Genomic DNA, 19,098 nt, shown 5'->3' with positions numbered 1-19,098 from the left:
TCTCTTGGATGAGAGACGAAACGTTTCTATATATATTTTTGCTTTGTTTTGTTTTTTGTTTTTTTGAATGTCCAGAGGACCAGATTGAACTTTTTTGGATATCCACATGTACATCAACCTGGACAGGGCAGTGGGCTTCGTCACTGCAGGGTAGGTCTGCCGAACTGGAACCGAGCCAAACCGGAACTACGCTGCTGGTCTGCAGAGCTGGTGAGTATCCATATAAATTTTTGTAGTACTGTACAGTACATATACATGTTGTTAAAGTTACATAGTTTTAAGAGTTTAGAACATTGTTATTTGTTAACATTGTTATTTTATTTGTAACAGAAGACGTTTCACTCCTCATCCGAGGAGCTTTCTCAATTCAAAGATCAGTGAGTGAGGGATTCAGGTTATAAGGCTGAGTGAGATAAGACACACACACACATGTAGATTGGCAGTTCACACCTAAACACCTTAACAGTAGGTCTTTGTTCCTCTAATTCACAGACGAGGCCCCTCTGTTCCCATCAAGTGTGAAAAACGGCTGGGAATCTGTCTTAAGGTTGCATTATAGGTTTTTGAAAGTGGAAATCTGAGGCCTCCTCCTCTGTTAAGAGATGGCCTTCTGTTACAAATAAAGTCCAGTTGTTTTTGTATTGAACGTTTTTTGAATTTATCATGTCCTGGATGACTGAGAATCTTCACCAGCATATTCCTACTTTGCAGTTTTTCATCTATTGCGGTGGTGTCTGGAACGTAACCTCTGCAATAATCGAGGGACTACTGTGTACTAGTAAAACATACACATGCATAAGGAGAACATATCAGTCCTACAGAGATATCCCCTAGCCAGATGTTGAATTTTTAGCCTTTTTTGTGGAGAGGAAACTGCTAACCACCTGCTCCACCATGCATCATTTTTCAAACATACTTGCAAATCATGTCTCACATCAAATAGTCTCATATCATAGCAATGTTTTGGCACTAAAATTAGTCAAAAAGATTTAAGTCAATTAAAATCATTTGGCTAAATTAATTTAAATTCAGTTTTTTTTTTAATAGCACCATGTCACAAAAAAGTAGTCTCAGGGCACTATACAAAAACATTCTAATACATTATAAAAACCAATTAGTAAAAATGATCTATGTAAGGAAGTCAGCAGATTGCATTTAAACTTTACTTTGTAGCAGTCTCCTATCTTGAGTAAGCACATTGGCAACAGTGAAAAGGAAAAAAAAGCTTTAAACATCAGACCTTATACTTCTAACTTCAGACACATCACACAATCTGACACTCTTCTCACCTCTATTATATTATTTGCCAATGCCTCCTTCAGGATCACCCCTACTCAATTTCTCCTTCTATCCACACTATGGTAAAACAGTTTAAACCCTGTCCCAATGTGGTGAGCCTTGCTGCCCTTCCACTTGGTCTCTTGGACACATAAAACATCTACCTTTATTTTCTGCATCATGTCAGCCAGCTCTCTACATTTTCCCTGGAAATGACAGGTCAACCAGAGTACCTAGCAAAAACCCATATCATCTTCTTCTTCTGGCTTTTCCCTCTTCAGGGGTTTCCACAGCGAGTCATTCTCCTCCACCTCACTCTGTCCTCTGCATCCTCTATCCTCACTCCAACTACCTTCATGTCCTCTCTAACTACATCCATATATCTCCTCTTTGGCCTTCCTCTTTGTCTTTTTTCTTGGCAGCTGCATTTCTAACATCCTTCTACCAATATACCCACGGTCCCTCCTCTTGACATGTCCAAACCATCTCAGTCTGGCCTCCCTAACTTTATCTCCCAGTTGTTCAACCTGTGCTGTACCTGTGATGTGTCATTCCTAATCTTATACAGCCTTGTCACTCCTAAGGAGAACCTTAGCATCTACATTTCTGCCACTTCCCGTTCTTTCTCCTGTCTTTTTGTCAGTGCCACTGTCTCCAGACCATACAATATAGCTGACCTCACCACTGTCTTGTAAACTTTTCTTTTGACCTTTGCTGACACCTTTTTGTCACAAATCACTCCTGAAACTTTTCTCCATCCACTCCATCCTGCCTCGACTCTCTTTTTCACTTCTTTACCACATTCCCCATTTTCCTGGACAGTGGACCCCAAGTACTTGAAGTCCTGCACCTTTGTGACCTCTGCTCCTTGTAGCCTCACTGTTCCACCGGCCTCCCTCTCATTCACACACATGTACTCTGTCTTACTACGGCTGACTTTCATTCCTCTTCTTTCATGTGCATACCTCCATGTCTCTAAGTTCTCTTCCACCTGTTCCCTGTTCTCACCACAGATCACAATGTCATCTGCAAACATCATCATCCATGGGGATTCTTGCCTGACCTCATCTGTTAATCGGTCTATCACCAAAGCAAACAAAAAGGGGCTCAGAGCCTATCCTTGATGAAATCCCACCTCCATCTTGAAGCTATCTGTCACTACTACAGCACATCTCACCACTGTCCTGCTGTCCTCATACATGTCCTGTACCAGTCTAACGTACTTTTCTGACACTTCAGATTTCCTCATGCAATACCACACCTCCTCCCTCAGCACTCTGTCTTATGCTTTTTTTAAATCCACAAAGACACAATGGAGTTCTTTCTGACCCTCTCTGTACTTTTCCATCAGCATTCTCAAAGCAAAGATGGCATCTGTGGTACTCTTTCTTGGCATGAAACCATACTTCTGCTCACAGATAGTCACCTCTCGTCAAAGTCTTGTTTCCACAACTCTCTCCCAGATCTTTGTCGTGTGGTTCATCAACTTAATTCTCCTGTAGTTGCTACAACTCTGTACATCACCCTTGTTCTTAAAAAATGGGCACCAGCATACGTCTTCTCCATTCCTGAGGCAATTTCTCACCCTGAAATATGTCATTGAATATTTGAGTCAAAAACCTCACTGCCATCTCCAAGACATTTCCAAACCTCCAATGGTATGTCATCAGGTACTACTGCCTTCCCCTTCTTCGTTCTTTTCAGAGCTTTCAGGACTTCACCCTCACTAATCTTTCCCACTTCCTGGTCCACAGTTTCTATGACCTCTACTCTTCTTTCTCTTTCATTCTCTTCATTCATTGGCTCCTCAAAGTACTCCTTTCATCTTCCCGTCACACTTTCCTCACTTGTTAGAACATTACCATTCCTATCTTTAATAAGCCTAACCTGCTGCACATCCTTTCCAGCCTGATCCCTCTGTCTTGCCAATCGGTACAAGTCCTTCTCGCCCTCTTTAGTGTCCAGTCTCCCATACAACTCATCGTATGCCCTCTGCTTTTCCCTCTTTGCTCTACGTCCCATCTCCTTATTTTCCTATTTCCTCTCTTCAGTCCTCTCACTGTCATATTTCTTCTTGGCTAATCTCTTTCTTTGAACAGCGTCCTAGACTTCACAATTCTACCACCAGGTTTCCTTATCATCCATTTTCTGTCCAGATGACACACCAAGTACCTTCCTACCTGTCTCTCTAATTACTGTTGCTGTAGTAATCCAGTCATCTGGAAGCTCTTTCTTACCACCCAGAGCCTTTAACAGCTCCCCTCTGAATTTCTCACAACATTCTTCCTTCTTCAGCTTCCACCATTTGGTCTTCTTCTCTGTTTTTACTCTTTTTCTCTTCTTCACAACAACAGTCATTTTACACACAACCATTCGAATCTGTCTGGTCACGCTCTCCCCTTCCACAACCCAATCTCCCTCAGGTCTCCTCTTCAACACAGAATGTAGTCGACCTGCATACTCCTTCTTCCACTCTTATAGGTCACTCTATGTTCCTCCCTCTTTTGGAAATAGGTATTGACTATAGCCATTTCCATTCTCTTGGCAAAATCCACCAACATCTGTCCTTCCTGGTTTCTTTCCTTGACACCAAACCTACCCATCACTTCCTCATCCCCTCTGTTTCCTTCACCAGCATGTCCATTCAGGTCTGGTCTGATCACCACTCTCTCCTCCCTGGGAATACTCTCTATCTCTTCATCCAGATCTTTCCAAAATGTATCTTTATCCTCTTCATCACATCCAACCTTTGGAGCATAACCACTGACGATGTTTAGCTTCAGACCTTCTACTTTTACCTTCAGGCACATCACCCTATATGACACTCTCTTCACCTCTACTAAATTCTTTGCCAACTCCTCCTTCAGGACCACCCCTATTGCATTTCTCTTTCTATCTACACCATGGTAAAACAGTTTGAAACCTGCTCCTTCTGCCCTTCCACTTGGTCTCTTGGACACATAAACCATCTACCTTTCTTTTCTGCATCATGCCAGCCAGCTCTCTACCTTTGCCTGTCATTGTCCCCACCTTTAGAGTGGCAACCATCAGTACTACATTCTTCACTTTCCTCTTCTCCCTCTGGATCCTGACACGTTTCCCTCCTCGTGGTCTTCGACTAACAGTAGCACAATTTTCACCGGCACCCTGTTTGTCAACAGCACTGGTGGCAGTCGTTGTTAACCCGGGTCTCGACCGATCTGGTATGGTTTTGCTTTGATGAACTCGCATTATGGTTTTGGCAAATGTTTTACATCAAATGCCATTCCTGACATACAAACTACCCAGAAAGGCCCTAGGCTTGGAGGTGATCCTACAACTTTCTTGCTAAGAGGTGACAGCTCTTAGCACTGTGACATCATGCTTAGTCTCTCCCATCTCATCTGCTGAAGCTTCAGCATGGTCACAGCTGTCTTTTTGGCCTCTCATTATTTTCCATCTTGCACAGTCACTCAATCAACTTTTTGGTATATTTACACATGCTCCTTGTTTCTTTCTTCATCCATGTCTTGATGATGGATTTACAGCAATAAAACTGGAAATGTTAGGACCATGGAAATACTTCTGTAACCATCCCATCCATCCATCCATTATCTTTACCCGCTTATTCCATTTTGGGTCACGGGGGTCGCTGGTGCCCATGTCCAGCAATCACTGTGCGAGGGGCGGGGTACACCCTGGACGGGTCGCAAGTCCATCACAGGGCCACATAGAGACAAACGAGACAAACAACCATTCACTCTCTCATTCACACCTAGGGACAATTTAGAGTTACCAATCAGCCTAACATGCATGTTTTTGGTCTGTGGGAGGAAACCGGAGTACCCGGAGAAAACCCACGCATGCACGGAGAGAACATGCAAACTCCACCCAGAAAGGCCCCTGGACCGGGGTTTGAACCAAGGACCTGCTCGCTGAGAGGCAGCAGCTCTACCAGTTGCGCCACCGTGCTGCCCTGTAACCATCCCTTTACTTGCAATTTGTAATAGTTTATTTTTCCGAGTTGAATTAAGACAGTCACCTTTAAAGAGGGTAAATATTCATTCAGTCACTTATTTTACATAATATTAATTTTTTAATTGGTATTTGTAGAAATTTGATTTCACTTTGTCATTGAACAGGATTTTATTTTCTAAAGGACAAATTTATATTGGCTATGACAGATTTATAATAGCAAATAAAGGTTAACACATCCAAGGAGATGGGTACTTTTTATGGGCACTGTAAACAAAAGAGATGTGACTTAAATTAAGTCATTAAATAAAGGCCTAGCATTGTTTGAAGGAATGCATATCACTCTGCTTTTTTTGTTGTTCCCATATTCTTAAATAAAGGTTGTTTTACAATGAGAACTGATGACATTAAAGGCGTTTTTGTCAAACTCCGTAAAAGACATTTTTATGCAATCTCATACGTTTTTGCAAGATCTTATGAAATCTGTTAGTTCTTAGAGTATGTGTTGAGGATGACATTTGTGTACACTTCAGTTATTAAGCTCAGTATTAGTAAAATTCACTAAATTACAGTTTATTGTTTGTTTTGACTAATTTCAATTAGATATGACAACCATTTGGAATTGAATTGACTCCAGTTGTTAGTTAATTGAATTTCCATTAATACTCCGAGTTTCAATAAAATACATCCAAGAAATCATGAGAGATTTTGCAAATGCCCCCCCCCCCCCCCCCCACACACACACACACATAGGCAAAAACATTATTGCCTTGTCATTTTTGGCAATGGACATCAACTACTTGGGCACATTTTTATGCATTTTCGAATTAAAGGTACATTTTAAGATTGAGATTTAAATGGGTGGTCTTGAGGGGTTGCAGCTTATCTTTCCTTAACCCTCGTGTTCCCTCCCTCTCTGTCTCAAGATCTCAGCAGCCCAAGGTGAGTTATAGAGTTACAGGGGCTGCTGTCTTTTCCTTTCTCCTGTTTTGTTGTTTTGACCCTGCACTCACGAATAACAGAGCTCACACTCCTGTATGGTTTCCAGAATGGCATCATGCAAAATGAATAGGGGTGGCACGTTTTATTGAAGTTTGATTTAAAGATGGGTGGGCTGGAGTGTGAAGGACAGAGACAGGAATAAAAGGAGCAAAGAATGAGGGGAATCTCATCATAAATTATTTTACGCATATCCAGCCCTGCCGATGCATGTTTGGTTGGTAAATAATGCATCGCCCCAGCGCATAATTAGGACAACAACGCTATTCTTCCCCATTGCTCCACTTCCGTTTTGCTTTGATTCTTTTTTTCTCCCAAATGGACGACGAGGCCACCTGACTGATCTGTGAAGAAAGCTGCCTAAATAGCCTGTAAGTGCTGCTGTTGCAGTTTTACAGTATGAAGAAACATATACTTTTTAAAGATTTATGTTCACATTTAACTGTACATGTGATCACATAGAATCTCATTATCATTGAGACACCAAATAAGCAAAGGTAATGTCTCCTGGAACACGGGGGGTGCCTTGGTAATGTTTGTCACAAGCTATGTATTTTGGCTGCATCGATTTATTACAACCCAAATGACCCTTCGTTGATACTAACGCAATGTGACAAAATGCAAAGCACTATTAAAAAAAGTGGGAAAAACAAGACAGAAAAGAGGAGGAGGTCAGTATTAAATATGTGTCTGGATATGTGTGTGTGTGTCTCGCTCTCTCCTGTCTTCCTTCAGCAGCAGATGACACCTTTTTGGAAGAACTGCCTTGAAGCATTATCCCCCAGACATGATACATGGCTAATCTTCAGCTTTGAGCCATTACGCTACATTTATCTGTGACCCCCTCTCTCTTTATATCATTACAGTTAAAGTCCATAAAAGTGTGTTTAGACAAAGATGAAGGCATTACCTGCTCAGAAGCCCCAAGTGCTATTAGAGGCTTAGGCCCCTGCTGGCGTGCACTGGATATTAAATATCCTTTATCTTAAACTCTCTCCCTCTCGCAGCGCTCAAGGTAAGCTGATATCTCACTCTGCTCTGCCTTATATTGCCATAGGTGTAATAAATACACAGATATCAATGGTTCAAGTTTGTCCTGGTCTCAAATGATTATGTGAGGCATGCCTTCTCTTTATGTAGTGGGAGTAGCAGAGCTTTTATTTATTTCCACGAGAAGGTAAGGACAGATATAGTTACAAAGGCAGACAGAGTAGTGGAGCAGTACTTGTTATCTGCTAAACTCGGGGGCATGGCCAAGCCACCCAAGCTTTATACACACACACACCCACACACAAGCTGACCACCCTCTACATGTGCAAGTGTAACATAAAAAATGTGCACATGCACACATTCCTTGGAAAATTTACTAATCCATGCATGACATAATGACTTTGAGTTAACAGAATTGGAGGAACACATGATCTAATATCTTTGCAGAAGACAAAACAACTTGATCTTAAGGGCATTTGTAAGATACACTAAACCTTTTCAAGGCATATTTCTGAAAATAAACCTCTCTTCAGCCTTTGAAACTTCCATCTTTAACCTATAATCTTATTATATTGAGACGAGAATAGGTCTAAATTTGTTCAGAACAAATAGAAATCTTTTAGGAACACTAGTTTGGACACTGATGTATTGCACCTGACAAATCCATGGGCTCAAATTAGAAACAAAATTATTATCTTTGTCATTTAATGTTTATATCTCAATCCAGAGCTTTTTGGTATTAAATTAAGTTTTATCTTGTAAAATGAATCTGGGAAATGTTGCTATCGGGGGTTCTACCACTTATTTTGAATCTTCTAGGACCTTATGTGATATATTGACTTACCTTGTATAAATCAGTATACCTTATACAAACCAAAGACTAGTTCTAATGTAGTGGGGCATTGTTGTGGGGAAAAAGTGGTTCTATAACATTTTGTATCATGAGGAAGACAGTTTTTTTCACACACACAACTTTTATTACATCCTGGAATCTATTATGCAATTTTGATTACCAGAGAGTGTTGCACGGTGGGTAAGATAGTAGAGCTGGTGCTTCTCAGCGAGAAAGTTACCTGTTCAAATCCCAGCCAGGGGCCTTTCTGGGTGGAGTTTGCATGTTCTCTGTGCATGTGTGGGTTTTCTCTGTGTACTTCTGTTTCCTTCCCAAAAACATGAATGTTAGGCTGCAACTCTAAATTGTCCCTAGGTGTGAGTGAGAGAGTGAATGGCTGTTTGTCTCATTTGTCTCTGTGTCCCTGTGATGGACTGGAGACCTGTCCAGGGTGTCCCCCGCCTTCCGTGACTGTTATTTAGCTTTTTTTGTTGTTGTTTTGTTTAAAGGGAAGTTTTACTTCAGTTCCAGAGCCTCTAACAGAGTTGAAAGCAGTAAAACAATATGCCCAATACTTGATAAATTAAAAGTTTTATATTTTTTCAGCTTGATCATTGAAACAAGGGATAACCTTTACATCTATAATTTCAGCCTTACAAACATTCTGGACTGTTTTAGATTTAAATTTTTTTGTTGTTGTTGTTTACATTTTTGATTTTTATTAACCCATTTACAGTATTTCCCTGGTATTCAAAATGAGATTTACAGCTGCAAACTGGAGATAATTTTGAACTTGATTTTTAAATCTCAGAGTTATATTGACTTTAATTTGAGGCCACACTGACGTTGATTATACCAATTATGGCATTTTCCCTGCCTTCCTTACAGAAAGTGCTATTAAAATGTGACAGTCCACACATGAAATCAAATCCATTTTATATAATAAACAATGTTATTCTGAGTTTGAATCTTGAAATAACATGTTCAAGAGCATTAACTAGTTTTGCTCAGATACAAAAAAATAAATAAATAAAATAAAATAAAACCCCTAGCCTTTTGTGGTTTGAGCATTTTGTCCAGAAACAAAATCAAGGTTAGCAATAACAAAGCTTTTATAACATCTTCCGTGAGTGAAAATAATCAGAAACAGCATCTTTTCCAGCCGTTGTTTATAGAAGGTGTTTCCTCTGGTGATGTGCACTGTTGGTGTAATCTCTTGTAAAACAAAACAAAAAGAAAAATAATTTGATTAGTTAGATGGTCGTTGGTCCAACATGTGCTTGAGATGCTCCCTCAATTTTTGTTTTTGTACTTTGATGTGGGTACATTTTTTAAAGAAGTAGAAAAAAAATAAACAATATTTTTTTTCTTTTATTGATGTCCACATAAGAAAGTACTTCATCGTCACAGTTTTAAGAAACTGTTGACTCAAAAAAAAAAGACTTCTCGCTTCTATAACCTTCATGTCTTTTAGTCCACATTTTATCCTTATATTTATTTCAGACAGTTGATATTATCCCTGCTGATGTTTGGAAAATTCCAAGTCCCTCCTATGCTTTTCAATATGCACATGGTTAAGGCTAAAGTTCTGTGGACACCTGTTTAGTTTGTCTACTCAGTGCTGAAAAATGATTGAGGTGCTAGAAGACCCAATGAGATTTATTCAGACCTATAGAGCTGACACTGTAGTCTATACAAATGTAAGTGCTGTGCTGTGTTTGTTTCAAACAACTGAGGAGACTTGATGTAGTGATTTAGGAGGATTGAAAAATGAAATCCTGTGAGTAGTTTAGCCTTTTAAAGTACTGCCAAACTGTCATGAATAATTGATTTTATAATCAAGTTGTGTATGTCTTCATAATGTACCCTTTCCTGCTCTTAGCACCAGGATCCAGATGAAAGAAATTAGCCTGTAATCATCAGATTGTGACTATACACATTACTGATCAGCACAATTCCCCTTTTATCTTTAGCATTTGCTGGATGTTAATAAAATAAAGTTCTCTGCTACTAAATTATCCATTATTCAATGCATGCAGGACATGGGATTGAATCAGTGAAGATTCTAAAAATGGATAAAATGAAGGCTTTTAAATAAATTTATGTTTAATTATATGTAAATTGTTTTAAAAAACTAACATAACTGCCATGTTAAGAATAGTAGACGGTGCTGTTTCACCTTTTTACCTCATGCCAATATTTGTATGGCAGCGAGCATGGCTAAATGAAAAACAAAGTGTTATATTATGCTATATAGAGTAAGGTCTGAAAATGAAAGAAAAAAAAGCAGAAGTAATGCTGCAACGTGTTTTCATCGCAAACCAATGATTCCATGTGTAGCGTAAGGTTTTAATGCCACAATATAAAACCCCGTGTTCTATTTGAAATATAGAACATGATGGTGCAAGTTGTATCCGCACTGTATTGCCTCATCTTTAATTTAGCTTCTGCATGAGCATGATTGTTTAAAAGAAGGTGATTTCTCATGAAGAACCTGAATCTCAGGGATTAAATTGTGTTTTTATCAACTATTGATTAAAACAGTGGTGGGATGCATCACAAACAACGATGAGTCCAGCTACAGGCAGGAGGTGGAACACCTGGAGAGCTGGTGCAAAAAGAATAACCTTCACATCGGTGTGAAGAAGACGAAGGAGATGATCGTGGACTTCAGAAGAAACTTGGGTGTGCACCTGAATGACAACCTCAGCTGGTGCAACAATGTCACCAGCCTGATCCAGAAATCTCATCAGAGACTCTACTTCCTCAGGCGACTGAGACGAGCTGGTCTGGGAAGCTCAGTCCTCACCTCCTTCTACAGGTGTGCAGTGGAGAGCATCCTGTGCTCCAGCATCAACGTGTGGCATGGAGGTTGCACAGCTGCAGAAAGAAAAGCTTTGAAGAGAGTGGTGAAGGCTGCACAGAAGATGTTGGAGTCAGTCTCTCCACTATCACATACATCTACATCTCCAGATGCAGGAAGAGTGCCACCTGCATCATGAAGGACCCCACTCACCCAGCACACACAATTTTTGTCCCGCTCCCCCTCAAGCAGGAGTTTGAAGAGCATTAAGTGTAGAACCACTAGACTGAGGAACAGCTTCTACCCAGAAGCTGTTAGACTCATGAATCTCTAACCAGGATAATCACTGTGACGTATCACATCATGTTGCTGCTGATCTGTTTCATGTTGATGTGTTCATTCATACTCATCTGCTCACACAGACTCATGTTCATGCTGCTGTTCGGCGTATTGTTTTTATGCTATTACCACTTAACATATTTTTAGTTAATGTTTTTCTTAGTTCATATCTTAGATCTTATTACTGTTTTTCTTTTACATTTTATTGTGGGATGTAAATGGGACCCTGTGTACATAATTCCGTGCTGCCCAGGACCCAGAAAAGGAAAGGAAAAGTGGTTAAAGGAAATGGATGGACAGATGTTAAATTGTGAGGCTTTTTATTTAATTTGAGTGCTCATTTGAAAACATTTGCTCTTATCCTGCATGTGTCTTATGCAAATGACCCTGCCCTACTTCAAAAACATGTAACTAAGTAATTGTAACTGTAGAAGTTGCTGTACATTATCTTGAGGGTGTAATTTTAGTATGCTTTCCACACCTGGTGAATGAACCCTGCAATTATTTTCTAAAAGTTAGCCCTCGTTTCTGTATGGGGCTTCCAGGTTAGTCTGTAAAATTGGTAAGAGTAACTTGAAGGTAAGAAGTATAACTGAGTTTGGCTGTGGCATACTAACCTTGCTAATTCCTCGTTTTTCCTCTTTACTGAGCGATGCTCACACCTTTCATTACCTCTCTGAGGGCCGTCAGAGCTGCAGACAGGGGAGATGGTGTATCTCCTAACTATAACCCACTGTCCCCAGAGAGGGGAGGTCAGTGAGATTAACCCAAAGTTCCTTTTTCTTTTATTACCCACTCCAAATGACACCCACTTACAGACAGGAGAAAAAGAGAAAATCGTATATGGGCTGGTATCTATTTAAAATCTAATCCCTTTGGGTGAATTGCTCAGCCTTTCCATTTTTCTTATGTTTCTGCCTATCGCCTCAAGGCTCTGCTGTGCCATAGTGTGCATCAGCCCCATTCAAGAAGGTGCTATAACCTCGCCCCTGTTCATATTAACTTTAGATTCATCTGCGCTAATACAGGAGACACTTAAGATTATAACTCCCTCCTTTCTGCCATTATTGCTCAGTTAAACATTACAGACTCAAAGCCGATTGCTTTGTTGGCATGAATCTAATCATGTGCCTTGTTCAGATTATTTACTGTTGATTCCTTGTTTGTACCTTGAGTCAAATGATTGCCTTCTAAATGAGAGCATCTCAGTGCTAACATTCTCGTTTCCATACCAGATTTAGTTGTTGTATTATTTTTATTGTATTGACTTCGTTGAAAAGTGTGGATAGCAGCATTCATGACACCTTTTGAGGTTCCAGCACTTTGTGTTTAAATATGAAGCAAAAGCTTTTTTTTCTTCTACCACTCTAGGAAATTAAATGTTTACTTTTTCCTGTACACATATGATATGGCATGCAGTATTTCCTTTAATTTTAGCTCAAGTATCTATTTAATCTGATTTCATGGGTGTTTTTGAATATGACTCACCAAAATAAAGAGTAATGTTCATCACAAGAGTTCAAGAACACATGAACAACATGACAAACTTGCTTTAAACAAACTCTGACAAACATAACTTTGACATGCAAGTTGTGGCCAAACTGCAGGTGTGTTGATCAACAGAACTGCATTTCATATGTCATAGACAACAATCTGGAAAGTGACAGCATATACTAAACACAGAGAAATTGTTTAGGTAAAGAGGAAGTGGAAACTAACCAACGTGACAACCAAAAGTACAGCAGACAGATGGAACAGAGATCCAGCCTTGTGTAAATCCACCTTTGCTGTGGTTTTTGCACACAAATGACTCACTTCCTTCAACGTTCTTTTTCATGCAGGGCTGGCATTAATTTGTCAAAATGCTGTTGTTTGGTTAAAACAATATTTGATGACTGCACTGGAGTTTACTCCAACAGGCAGAATAGCCACAATGCAATGCTAGGGGACAAAATAAACTAGATGACTAAACCTTTTTTAGATCAAATAGGCCAAAATCATTTATTTTCTCAGGCTATCATCATCATCATTATTATTATTATTATTATTATTATTATTATGCATAATCTTTGAATAAAAATATATGTAGTGGCACCAGTGTTGGATGAATAAATTCTCACCATTCTGCCGTTGTGTTGTGTGTCCACAGAAGAATGAGACTGAGTACAGTGAACTCTAGAGGACACCAGTGACAGGATGTCAGAACAATCGTCCCATCTTTATTGTGACCGTAACAAAAGAGATGGTTGTTGATTTTGGGAGAAGAACGAATGAGAAAAAAAAAACTGATGAAGATCTTGGAAGTTAAAGTACAAAGTAGTAGAGTACTACAGCATTTGTATGTAGATGTTTAACTGAAGAAAGAGAACATTCTCTGTTCTTTGAGGAGGTGCCATCTGAAAGTTCTTCATTTTTCACATGTACTGTCCAACAAAAATATTAACAAAACCATAGCAATATGATGATATTCTATTAAAGAAAAATGGTGATGTCATTACCCAAAAAGTAGTGCAACTATTCTATAAAACAACACAAATACAATCTAGCTCTCAGGCTGTACTTGAATCAAATTGCCATTGAGTACAGATGGGTCTTTAATTGAGCCTTAACATTTTTTAAGCTCTCTGCAGTTTTTTTATTTTTTTTATTCCATAAATTCGAAGCAGCAGCTGCATTGTACCTTCTTTTTGGCTCTTGAAACATCTATAAGCATTTGTTTTTTTAACTGTACACTGATGATGAATAAGCAGTGGGGAACCTTTAAAGAAGGTTCTAAAAATTCAGCCCATATGATATGACATTTTACTTGTAATGTTTTGTTTAATGTTGTTTTTTTTTATGGGATATTTTTTAATGTAGTTTTCCTATTTTTTGCTGATTTCTCTAATTTGCTGTAAAATATGTTGCAGTTAAGCATGAAAACCTTTTAAATCATGAGAATACATGTATTTAATTAGATTCTTTTGAATTTTTGTCATGTCTGAAGGTTAGGACTTCAATGTTAGAAGAGAAGGCACAGTTCAATTAGAGGCTTTCTAGGCTGAGTTTGCATAATGACAGACTGGAAAATTAACCAATCACAATGTTGATCTAGAGTGTGTTGGGACCAAAACATGCTCTGTGTCTTCGGGAATCCCCCGTCAGGAGAGTTTATCATTTTTTGACCATGAAGAATGGTGATGCATTCAAATGCAATCTTGCATCCATCCATTATCTTCACCTGCTTATTTCTTTTCGTGTCGTGGGGGTTACTGGTGCCCATATCCAGCCATCACTGTGCAAGAGATGGGTACACCCTGGACAGGTTGCAAGTCCATCACAGGGCCTCAAATGCAACCTGCAAATTCAAAAGTTCCCACTGAAATCGAGGTTTCTCTAAAGAGATTATGGTTAAAAATAACATTTAGATTTACGAAAATTTACAGAAACGGTAAGTTCTGTAGGTTATTGTTAAATTTCCACCTGAATTATTGAAATTACATTTTGTACTTGAATGGGAGGTGCTGTAGCTTAGCCCGTCTGTGCCACAGTCCAAGACTCACGAGGCTGCGTGTTCAAGCCCAGTTTGCATCAGGAATGGCATCCTGAGTAAAACCATTTGCCAGATCTTTCATACAAGTTGGTTTGCTGTGGCGAACCCTGGAGAAAGGAGCACCTGGAAGAAAAAACAACTTGATTGCAGTGAAACGGGGTGAGCTGCTGGGTAGTCTTGGGACAGAAATAGGTGAATATTTTTTCCTACTTATGTCTTCAGATGGGTTGTCCCTTATTTGATATTCTGATATGTGTGGGGTTGGCATTTATGCTCAAGTTGTTCAGGATTCTTTATTTGACATTCATTGTTGGTGACTGTAAAAAGAAAAAAGAAAAGAAAACGACACCAGAAGTCAGATGTACCAGATGTACAAAGTATAAAGAGTGGGGAAAGCACTTCCTGTGCAGTGAGCTTCTGATTTGTGAAACTCAAAGTAAAGTGACATGTTCAGGCCACGACTTCATACTGTCCTCAACGTTAGCATTTATTAGATTGCTGCAAAATCATATCCCCACTGAAGGCCCAACACGTCTAGTCATGGTTTATCATTATGTAAAAGAGCTTGTATATAAAGCAAGATCAGAACATTAAAACTTAAAAAAAAAAACTTTTTTTTTTTCCATTTGTCCTTGTGGCCATGTTCTTTCGTTCCTTTAAAAAGAATTAAGAAGCAACATTTCATATCGTTCAAACAATGGCAAAGAGCTGTAAAAAAAAAACTAATGCCACTCGATTGTTGATATGTGCTGCTGACTATCCATGCTGCTGATCTCATGCTGCTGATTTGTTCATGTTGCTGTGGTCATTCGTGCTCATCTGCACACACAGACTCATGATCATGCTGCTCTTGTTTGGTGTAATGTTTTTGTACTATTGGTGTTTAGAGTATTCTTAGTTTAGTGCATTTCTTAGTTCATGTCTTAGATTTTACTACAGTACCCCTCGTTTATCGCGGGTGTTTGGGACCACGACCACCTGCGATAAGTGAAAAACCAGGAAGTAGGGATACAGTAGTCCAAGTTCAAGTTCAGTTCAAGTTCAGAAAACTTTGTCATGACATGTGCCAGGCTGTAATCACACTCATCACCTGTTACTCTCCCTCTTTAAAAAAAACTATTTAAATTTAAATACTGTAACATTTTAAATAAACAATCCATGCACCATGGATTGTTTATTTAAAATGTTACAGTATTTAAATTTAAATTGTAGAGGGGAGGGGCAACCGAAGGTCCGGCCCCTCCCCAAAATGTGCTTCGACGCTCAGGACAGCACTGAACCGGACCCCCAGACTCAGCGGTGAACCCGAGAGATCCTAGCCAGCCCACGAGAACTTCCAAGCGGGGATGCAATGCTGTAGGTCTGGGGCTCCAACCGGAGCCCAACAAGACTTTTTAAATCTTTTGGGTCAGACCAGAACAGAGTGTTCTGCAGTAAGTAAAATTTAGTAGCTACATATAAAGTACTGTACATATGTTGTTAAAATTAGTAGGTTTAAGAGTTTAGAACATTGATTGTGGACTTTGCCACTGCAAAGGTCTGCAGAAACGGCACCAAGTCGGACCAGACCGGAACCAAAGGCTGTTGCTGTGTTCTGCAGAGTCTGGAAAGTAAAATTTACTAGCTACGGTACATATACAGTGTTGTACATATGCTGTTAAAGTTAAGAGTTTAGAACAGTGCAAGAGTGTACAATGGGTGTATAAAGCCTTAATATATATATAAATACTAAACTAAAAATAATGTAGCTACTTTGAGGATTTTAATTTATTGCGGGGCGTTGGGGTGGAACCTCACACCTGCAATAAACAAGCGATTACTGTAATGATTAAAAAAAACAACTGAGACATAAACCCTAACTGGACAATAGCCTAAACAATACGAAGTAATGGTCAATAACATCCCAACAACAATAATGATTAACGTCTTCCTCTCAGCGACCTCATTTCAAGATCCTCTGAAAGGTAGCGTTAGTGATAGAGCATCATGATCGTGTGTGTGACGGATTAGGCAGCGACCTGGCTCATGTAACTTACTGGTTATGAATTGCAGCAGAGGAAAGGTCAGCACCATGACAACCCTGTGATGGATGCCGCCAAGGTCCAATTAAGTTCTTCTTCTAAAAAAAAAAGGCACCTTGTAAGCTTCTGTCTGTGTTTATAACATGTAAAACAGATAAACTCGATCTTAGATGCACACCTACAAGTGCAATGCTATGTAGCTTGAGTTAAATGATGAATTTACAGATGTGGGAGTGGGGTGTTGTGTATAAGATCCCATGGTATGTGTACTTTGGGAAACAAAATGTAGGAATTTTTAGTCATCTCAAACTTTTTCTTTCACTCCGTCTTTTTTAGACAAACAGCAGGGAGTGAAGAACAACACTTGTACTTTGAGGAATGCAAATATTTGCCACCTGGTTGCTGAGGATTTTTCTCTCTCTCACTATTTTTTTCTGCTTCGTACTCCTCTTGTAACCACACAGCTGTGCCTTCATGCAGCAACAAAAACTACTTTGAGGAAACTGTTTCTAGTCAAACCATGAATGAGAGGATGCAATTTTTTTAATTTATGTTTTTTTTTTTTTTGTTTGACCCTTTGAAATTTCTGGAACATGTGCACATGTATATGAGTGTAGAAACACACATGCCCCCACACTTGAATGAGCCATTCAGCCTCAGTTTCCTTCCTTTACTCCCACAATAAAGGTCCTCTCACTTTTAAGGCTACCTCTGGTTGAACTTAAGCTTTTCTTTTTTTCCTCTTGTCTTGTGTATCCACTCTGAAATTATAGATGGGCATAATAATAATAATGTCATTTTGTACCGGAATCTTAGTCATTACCTGCAGTAAAGTGCTTCTAATTGATACCACCAGAGAGATAATGATTACAATGCCCTCCAGGAACATATTATTGCAATATTAACCTTTGTATATACTTTTATGCAGAAGACTCTGCCACATTAAGGGATCTCTAAATCTTACTTGTGCAGTGTAATGCCATTACAAAAGAATGGTTACTTGGAGGTGTGCCCTTTTCCTGATTAAGTGTGTCCAGGGGTTTGCGGCCATCTCCAGGAAATGGATGGCATAGAAGTGCAATTTCCACCATCTTTCTCTTTTCTTGCTGGTTAAAGCTATATGTCTTCCAGCCCACGTGCACTAGGAATAACCCTGACTTGGCTTTTACTGTTTTAAGCATTAGGTAGCTTTGCCTGTTTGTAGCCTAAGTATGATCCAAGTGGTGAGGGTTGACTCGCTGATCTTTGACCACAAGTTTCTGACAGCGTGAGTCTGCACATTTCTGTGCACATGCCCGATATTTGACCAGCACTGTGCACAGCTGCTGCAGCACACTCAACTGGATTCCTTCTTGAAACAAGACAACATCCGAATGTGAGGCTATTTTGGATCCAGTGTGTTCTCCACAGTAATTGGTCCATGCCAAGCCTGCATTCTCCACTATTAAAAATACAACTATGTTGCTCTCTTTTAATAGAGTACCTTTGCGCACTTGAAAAATCAGCCCAAGGGAAAAAAAGTGAACACACTGTGATTCCCCACTGAAGTTATAATTGTTTTATTTGATACTGAACAAAAGGAAAATTAATAGTATTTTTATCTAAAGCAGCAGTGAGCTGATTAAATGATGAAATACTATATATACTGAAGCACCCACACTTGCCCCCACCCTTATTTGCCCCACCCTGGGCCCATGAGCAAGGCCCTTAACCCTCATTTGCTCCCAAAACAGGTCTCTCTTGAAAATGAGTTCTCATGGCTCAATGAGACTACCTGTATAAATAAAGGGTAAATGAAAAAAACAAAGAAGAAATGAATAGGGTACAAAATGAAAACAAATGAATGCAGGACAGACTGCATTCATGTGGCTGTGTACATGCATGGATTGATGTTTGTGTCTGAGTCATGACACGGTCCAAAAAGGCTTCTTAGGATCTGCTGACATGGGACAGGAAATTGGGATATCTGAAAACTCCCTCTTGGCGTGCCCTCTCCTTGGCTCCCACCCACGAACCTCTCACCTGCAGTAACGGTCTGCAACCTCTGGTAGGCAGTGTACTAAACACAGGTTTGAGCCTATAGGAGCTACTTTCCCCCGCTTGAAACCATTCAGGATTCATACTTGATAAATCGTGTGACAGTTTAACATGATTCACTAAAGTGGAAAGTTAATTTAGATCATGTGAGCAATTTAAGATTTAACTCTCAAGGTTTGTGTTTGAAGTGTACAACTTAAACAGTACATCAAATGATTTAGTACAGTCAATCAGTGAGTTGTTCTCAGATAGATAGATAGATAGATAGAGAGAGAGAGAGAGAGAGAGAGAGAGAGAGAGAGAGAGAGAGAGA

This window comes from Nematolebias whitei, chromosome 2 (genome assembly GCF_014905685.2).
Source record: "Nematolebias whitei isolate Nwh7 chromosome 2, NemWhi1, whole genome shotgun sequence".
In the NCBI taxonomy this organism is placed as follows: domain Eukaryota; kingdom Metazoa; phylum Chordata; class Actinopteri; order Cyprinodontiformes; family Rivulidae; genus Nematolebias; species Nematolebias whitei.
This window is presented reverse-complemented; position numbering follows the sequence as displayed.